We start from the raw sequence: 7951 nt of genomic DNA, 5'->3' as shown, positions 1-7951 counted from the left end.
TCTTAACCTGAAACTGTTCTTAACCTGAAGTACCACTTTAGCTAATGGGGCCTCCTGCTGCCACCATGCCTCCGGAGCACGATTTCTGTTCTCATCCTGAAGCAAAGTTCTTAACCTGAAGCACTATTTCTAGGTTAGTGGAGTCTGTAACCTGAAGCGTATGTAACCCGAGGTACCACTGTAATTATACCCCGCCCATTTATTTATACCCCACTCATTTGGCTAAGTTTTCCCAACCACTCTGGGCGCCTCCCAACAGAATATTAAAAACACAATAAAACATCAAACATTAAAAACTTCCCTAAACAGGGCTGCCTTCAAATGTCTTATTAACATCAGATACTGTAGTTGTTTATTTCCTTCACATCTGATGGGAGGGCGTGCCACACGGCAGGTGCCACTACAGAGAAGGCCCTTTCCCTGGTTTCCTGTAACCTCACTTCTCGCAGTGAGGAAACCGCCAGAAGGCCCTTGGAGTCGGACTTCAGTGTTTGGGCTGAACGATGGGGGTGGAGATGCTCCTTCAGGTATACTGGAATTATGCAGAACTTGTCACCAGCCTAGAAGATGCACAAATGGTATAGGGGACTACAGAAATTCGGCTACATGTTGAAGCCATGAATACCTTCGTTTTATATTATTCCTTACTCACCTTTCATCATAAGGTCCCAGATGGGTTCTGGCCCAGGCATCTGGTTGGCTGCAATGAGAATAACATTGCTGGACATGGAGACTCACTGGCCTGAACCAGCAAGGCTTTATTTATGTTTTCAGCTCTAGTGTTTTTAATACATAAAACGCTTCCAAAACGTTCTGTTCCAAATGCAGCAGAATTCAGCAAGAGTGGTGGATCCCAGAAAACAATACCGTAAGTGCCAACGACCTTTAAAAACAAATGTGAGCACCTTGAATTTAGGCCTGGGAACAAACGGGCAAGCAGTTTGGCTGCTTCAGAACAGGTTGTGCAAGTTCTAAATGGGACTCCAGCCAGCAATCTGGCTGCAGTATTTTGGACCAACTGAAGTTCAGACAGTTCCAAGTAGGAGACTGCAGACTGAATTAGTCTCTGCTAGGTGAGAGCTGAACCATAAAGAAGACTGATCGCCGAAGAATAGATGCTTTTGAATTATGGTGCTGGAGGAGACTCTTGAGAGTCCCATGGACTGCAAGAAGATCAAACCGATCCATTCTGAAGGAAATCAGTCCTGAGTGCTCACTGGAAGGACAGATCCTGAAGCTGAGGCTCCAATACTTTGGCCACCTCATGAGAAGAGAAGACTCCCTGGAAAAGACCCTGATGTTGGGAAAGATGGAGGGCACAAGGAGAAGGGGACGACAGAGGACAAGATGGTTGGACAGTGTTCTCGAAGCTACCAGCATGAGTTTGACCAAACTGCGGGAGGCAGTGGAAGACAGGAGTGCCTGGCGTGCTCTGGTCCAGGGGGTCATGAAGAGTCGGACATGACTAAACAACAACAACAAGGTGCTAGGTGCTGCAACTATCAGGTTGTAGCTTGGCATTTGGGACAGAGAAGGAATCAATGGCTGGCCTCCATTTTAAAAAATATGAAGACCATCTGTTACCCAGATCTGTCCCGTTCACCTTTAATTGATTTGTAAGAGACTGTTCATTTTGCCAGCCAACCCAACCTTTTTACATTTCTCCCCTTCTGCGTATGGCTGGATAAGACTCTAGTCCACCAATGCTTATATTATAATGGATTTGTTAAATCTGTAAGGTGCCACAAAAAACTCCTGGAAGTTACCGGCATCAAACTTCTGTTCTAGTTGTTATGAATTCAATTAGCTTCTGCCCACCTGCAGATCCACTTGCCATCTGGTTGGTTGAACTAGTTCACATGTGCAGCTGGAACATGCACATGTGAACCCACCCCCTGTTAACACTCATATTGGAACTGAGGGAGATCCAATGTCATGGACTGGTTGGGTGCAGAGGAATGGTGGAAGGAACTAGCTGGGGAACCACCAAGCGAAGAAGACTCAGAGCCAGGGGGTGAGTGGTGGGATGACCATGAATGGTCAGAGGGAGAAGAGGGAGTAGACTGGGAGGAGGAGATGTTTGAAGCTGAAGAGGTAACAGGCTTTAGTGAGCTGGGAGAGTCTGTGGCAGAGAGCAGTCCACAATCAGAGGCAGAAGCTGGCGAATGGGAGGTTGGTCAAGAGGCAGAGATGCGTAAAGCCCTCTACGGCCTAGGACCCTCGTACCTATGGGACCACCTCTCCTGGTATGTCCCACGGAGGAACTTACAGTCTTCAAACAAAAACATCTTGGAGGTCCTGGGCCACAGGGAGGTTAGGCTGGCCTCAACCAGAGCCAGGGCTTTTTCGGCTGTGGCCCCGATCTGGTGGAACGTTCTGTCACAAGAGACTGGGTCCCTGCAGGACTTGACCTCTTTCCGCAGGGCCTGCAAGACAGAGCTGTTCCACCAGGCCTTTGGCCAAGGCACAGTCTGACCCCCTCCTTTGGTAATCCTCACAGAACTCTAGCCCAATGGTTGCCATTAATTTGATTTGAATTGATTTTTAAATGAATTGATTTTAGAATGCTGTGTTACTTTTATTGTTGTTAGCTGCTCTGAGCCCGGCTTTGGCCAGGGAGGGCAGGATGTAAAAAAAAAATATTATTACTATTAGTAGTAGTAGTAGTAGTAGTAGTAAGGCTGTTGAAGAGGTAAAGGTCTCTCTCTCTCTCTCCTGCTGCAACAAGCTCCCCTTTGTCTCCCAGAACCACGAGAGTCATGAAAAGGGCGGAGAAGAGATTGGTGACTTGTAGACGCAGTCTCTGCTTGCTTGCGGGGGGGGGGGATCCTGGAGAGGAGGGGACTTAGTCAGCTGTGAGGAAGTGAAGACCTTAAGTCTCAGCAACTGCTTCATGACCCACCAGAGATGATTTGCTGTGCTCATTAGGCCTGACATTAGGTCTGTGCTACTAAAGAGTTAACTCCAACTTGCACAGTGCGATTGACTGCTGGCTTGCTCCTGTCACTCATTTTCCAGCCACCTCTGGGCCATTAATGTAAGCCAGTCACTCTCAGTCTAACCTTCCTATTTGTTTTGAGGACAAGAGAGAGAACACCTTGGGCTTTGTGTAGGAGAGAAAGGTGACAAATAGCCAGAGCCTGATAAAACCCTTGCAGGCACGAACAACTGCTTCTTCGGGGGGGGGGGGGGGAAGTATTGGGTTGCATCCAAAGTAGGGCTAAATACCTTGTTCTTTCCGTGCCAGGATTTTTGCTTGTGCAGCAGAACTTTCTCCTTCCCTCCTCCCTGTGTGGCCCCTCTTTTCTGGGGTCCGGTCCCCCAACCTGCTGGAGCAGATTTGGGGAGGTTGTGAGGTGTGCCTTGAAGCGAGACAGGGGAGAGAAGTTATAATTGCATGTGCAGCAATCCTTGCACTGGACTACTGCAACGCGCTCTACGTGGGGCTACCTTTGAAGGTGACCCGGAAACTGCAATTACCATATTTTTTGCTCTATAAGACTCACTTTTTCCCTCCTAAAAAGTAAGGGGAAATGTGTGTGTGTCTTATGGAGCGAATGCAGGCTGCGCAGCTATCCCAGAAGCCAGAACAGCAAGAGGGATCGCTGCTTTCACTGGGCAGCAATCCCTCTTGTTGTTCTGGCTTCTGAGATTCAGAATATTTTTTTTCTTGTTTTCCTCCTCCAAAAACTAGGTGCGTCTTATGGTCTGGTGCGTATTATAGAGCGAAAAATACGGTAATCCAGAATGTGGCAGCTAGACTGGTGACTGGGAGTGGCCGCCGGGACCACATAACACCAGTCCTGAGAGATCTGCATTGGCTCCCAGTACGTTTCCAAGCACAATTCAAAGTGTTGGTGCTGACCTTTCAAGCCCTAAACGGCCTCGGTCCAGTATATTTGAAGGAGCATCTCCACCCCCATCATTCAGCCCGGACACTGAGGTCCAGCGCTGAGGGTCTTCTGGCAGTTCCCTCATTGCAAGAAGTGAGGTTACAGGGAACCAGACAGAGGGCCTTCTCGGTAGTGGCGCCCTCCCTGTGGAACGCCCTCCCTTCAGATGTGAAGGAAATAAGCAGCTATCCTATCTTTAAAAGACATCTGAAGGCAGCCCTGTTCAGGGAAGTTTTTAATATTTAACGCTGTACTGTTTTTAGCATTTGATTGGGAGCTGCCCAGAGTGGCTGGTGAGACTCAGCCAGATGGGTGGGGTATAAATAATAAATTATTATTGTTGTTGTTGTTGTTGTTGTTATACTGCACTGGCAGATTTGTTCGATGCTGCCAGAATGGTGTGGGATTGCAAACTTTATTGCCTTACTCATCTTTTGGAACAGACTCGCATGTGCTTGTTTTTGTAAAGCACAGAGCGTGGTGATGCTCAGCTCCGACAATCCATCAGGTTCTGTTGCAGAAAGAACCTCTTCTCTCTCTGGCTCCTGTCCCAAAAGAACTTAACATTGGGCCAGAATGCCGGAGACCTCAGGGAGATGTGTTTTTAGCTGATTCCCGGGAGATGGGATACTCAAGGTAAGCTGTGTTCCAAATGGGCTGAAAGGGGGAGGCTCTCAGATGCACCAGCTGGGCGCCTGCCACGGCTAAAGAGATAATCACAAAGCATAAATGTGGTTATGTAAAAGGCCAGCATTCTGCAGCAGGGGAGGCTCTGCTGAGGGCGGCCAGGATGGGATTGGCGTCGTCTCTCGAACGGTGGGCTTGCTGGCAGGAGGACCAATGGGATTGTCCGAGCCAGAGACTGCCCAGTGCTTACAAAAACAAATAAATCCGACCTCGTTCCAAAGATGAGTAATGCAACGAAGTTTGTGCACGGTTGCACGTTCTGCACCATCCCTACCCCCTCTGTCGCCAGGAGCAGTGCAGAGCTTGGCAGGAGTAATTAAACCTCCCCTCCCATCAAAAAAGTCTGAGGTTCATCTTGCAAGAGGATGGGAAAATGAGGCCCAGACTGGACTCAAATGTTAAATGTGCATAATGAATTTAACCAAGTTGAATTTTGTTTTGTTTTTAAGAAATGCTATTATCATCAGCTAGGGAGGGGGATTATTGGGTTTTCGGCAACAGTGGAGGGGGGGTTACCTATTATTATTTTTGGCGATCACTCGTAGCCAAGTAAGATTTTCTTCGATAAAAACGGTTTTAACAATGAGTCCCTAAGTGACTGTGGAGGCCAATTCTGGACCCATGCGTCCTTCCACAGTGGGGACATTGGTTCCTGGGCGGGAGTTGATCATGGTGAGGGTTTGCCAAGCATGCCTTCCTCTTAGTGTGTTTCTCCCTTTTGTCCTGAGTTCGAGCGTCTTCAAAGCCCATGACACCTTTGGTAAAGGCTGGACTATGACTGGAGCACCCACAGGCCAGTGTTTCCCAGTTGTCAGTGTTTATACTACATTTTTTTAGATTATACCTAGATAATTTTACCTATTATCTCCTCTGCTGCAGTCCTGATGAAGACCCAAGTGTTTGTGCAGAGGGTGGGGGAATTCCCACCACACAACTGCCACAAATGTGGGAATTTACTCCCAATGCAAAGACTGGCTTCAGAAGTGGGGTTTTCCTTCGACTGCGGGCAGGAGAGGGAAGAGTTAATTTTTCAAAAAAAAAAACCCAATATTTTATTGTTTTTTAAACAAATACATTATACAGAAAGAGTTGGTTAAATTTCTCCTCCACACTTGCTGTGAGCCAGAAAACCTTCAGAAAAACCACAACTGAACCACACAGATATTTGATATTTTCCTTTGTAGACAATTCAGAGATCCATCTCACGTCAAGCCTAGTTAGGTCCTAATTAAGCCACCCTCTCTGCCCTATGGACTTTTAAAAATCAGATTGCCAATCAAACTGCATTATATTTGAAACCGTAACGTCTAGAAAATTGTGTGCTGTTTATTTTTATCATGAAAACGGATTCTCAGACCAGGGCATTGAAAAGCCCCCCCTTTCTCACATGACCTTGCCATCTCTTAATGGAGAGGGAATCCTTTGTGATGGGGCCCCCATCTGTGTGGAACCCTCCACTGGCATCACCCCCAACATCTTTTAACCCCCGTTTAACACACCTGAGCTGCTCAGAACAATTCCATCTGGCTGTGGCTGCTTTGCAAAAAACACTGCTTGTATTAGGATCGCTGTGTTTTACCTAAGAGAGTTGAAAAGGTTTGCCCGAAAGAAAAATGCCAAAATAGTCCGTAATTGGGCGATGCCTTTATTAAGCTGACCAAAACGTCCAGAAAACAAGGGTGCAAGGTTTCGGATCACCCAGACCTCTCCACCAGGCTACATGTTCGAAACATGGGAGTGAGAAGGAGAGAGGTTGGTGTTTGTCAAGGCAACCATGGCTGCTACACCTGTTAGGTTTTAAGATGAAGGCCGAAAGTTGCTAGCAGGCATTCAAATCAGGTACTTTCAGGTGCTCACAGGTTTCGTGTTGCACAGCAGCCGCCTCTGGAGGGGAAACACATTACGGCTGGACCTCTGTGAAGACAGCTGCCAGCTGTTCCTTCTTCGCACAGAAAGGATGTTTTAATGCAGCGCTTCGTTAAACGGTGGAACTCATTGCTGCAGGAGGCATTGACGGCGTTCAGCCTTGATGGCTTTAAAGGAGGACTGGGCAAATCGATGGAAAGAGATAAGGCTAAGGATGTCTACTAGACCTGAGGCTCTGTCCACACAATTGGAGGCCATCAGCAATGTCTAGGCAACACGACGACCATGTGCATACGCAATAGACAATCTTTTATAGATTCCTTCAAACCATAACAAGTCCAAAATGGAATCTTTAGACTCAAAGCCTCTGAAAATCTTTAAATGAAGCAGGTACCAGACTTTGAACGATGAAAGGCAAGCTGTGAAGGATGTCCAATGAATGTAAATATGGTATCGAATGAATGTACAGTGGTACCTCAGGTTAAGCACTTAATTCGTTCCGGAGGTCCATACTTAACCTGAAACTGTTCTTAACCTGAAGCACCACTTTAGCTAATCAGGCCTCCCGCTGCTGCCGTGCTGCTGGAGCACAATTTCTGTTCTCATCCTGAAGCAAAGTTCTTAACCTGAGGTAATATTTCTGGGTTAGCGGAGTCTGTAACCTGAAGTGTATGTAACCTGAAGCGTATGTAACCTGAGGTACCACTGTATGTGACTACATTATTACATGAGCACTGTTCCGCAGCATTTGATATTTTCATTTACATACATTCATTTGATAGAAGATGGGTTGATGAAGCAATTCTGCACCACGCTGACGAAGAATTCTAGAAAACAGTAGTCAATATCTGGAATCACTGTTCAGTGTTGGACAAATTTGCTGAATACACAAAGCTTCCCAGCTTGTCTTTCATCGTACAAAGTCTGGTGCCTCGCTTCATTTAAAGATTTTCAGAGGCTTTGAGACTAAAGATTTCATTTTGGACTTGTTATGGTTTGAAGGAATTTTATAAAATATTGTCTTTTGCGTATGTACATGGTCATTGTGTTGCCTAGACATTGCTGACATTCTCTTTGCAACGGAGGAGTTTGTTTGATTACTTATTGCTGTACCATGGCCAAATGGGCTCATACCTTAACCTTCACAGTTGGAGGCAGCAGTGCCTCCGAGTTTCAGTTCTCGTCTCTGCCTCCCTCTTTAGATTGTGGAATCATAGAATTGCAAAGTTGGAAGGCACCCTGAGGATCATCTAGACCAACCCCCTGCAGTGCAGGAATATGCATTGTCTCCCACAGGGATCGAACCTGCAACCTTGGTGTTATTAGCACCATGCTCTAACCAACTGGGGACACCGGGGGCGCTGTGGGTTAAACTACAGAGCCTAGGACTTGCCGATCAGAAGGTCGGTGGTTCAAATCCCTGCGACGGGGTGAGCGTCTGTTGCTCGGTCCCTGCTCCTGCCCACCTAGCAGTTCGAAAGCACATCAAAGTGCAAGTACATAAA

General features: G+C 46.9%; 1 protein-coding gene across 1 annotated transcript in view; it reads right to left on the bottom strand.

The window, feature by feature from the left end:
- Positions 1-7099: 7099 nt before the first annotated feature.
- Positions 7100-7951, bottom strand: part of LOC307221199 (gastric inhibitory polypeptide receptor-like) — a 76397-nt gene continuing 75545 nt past the window's right edge. The window contains exon 15 of the transcript XR_013841324.1: positions 7100-7124. The gene's annotated coding sequence lies outside the window, so the exon portion shown is untranslated. The remainder of the gene's footprint in view (positions 7125-7951) is intronic.

This window comes from Podarcis cretensis (assembly GCF_951804945.1).
Source record: "Podarcis cretensis genome assembly, chromosome: 8".
Lineage (NCBI taxonomy): Eukaryota > Metazoa > Chordata > Lepidosauria > Squamata > Lacertidae > Podarcis > Podarcis cretensis.
This window is presented reverse-complemented; position numbering and strand designations above follow the sequence as displayed.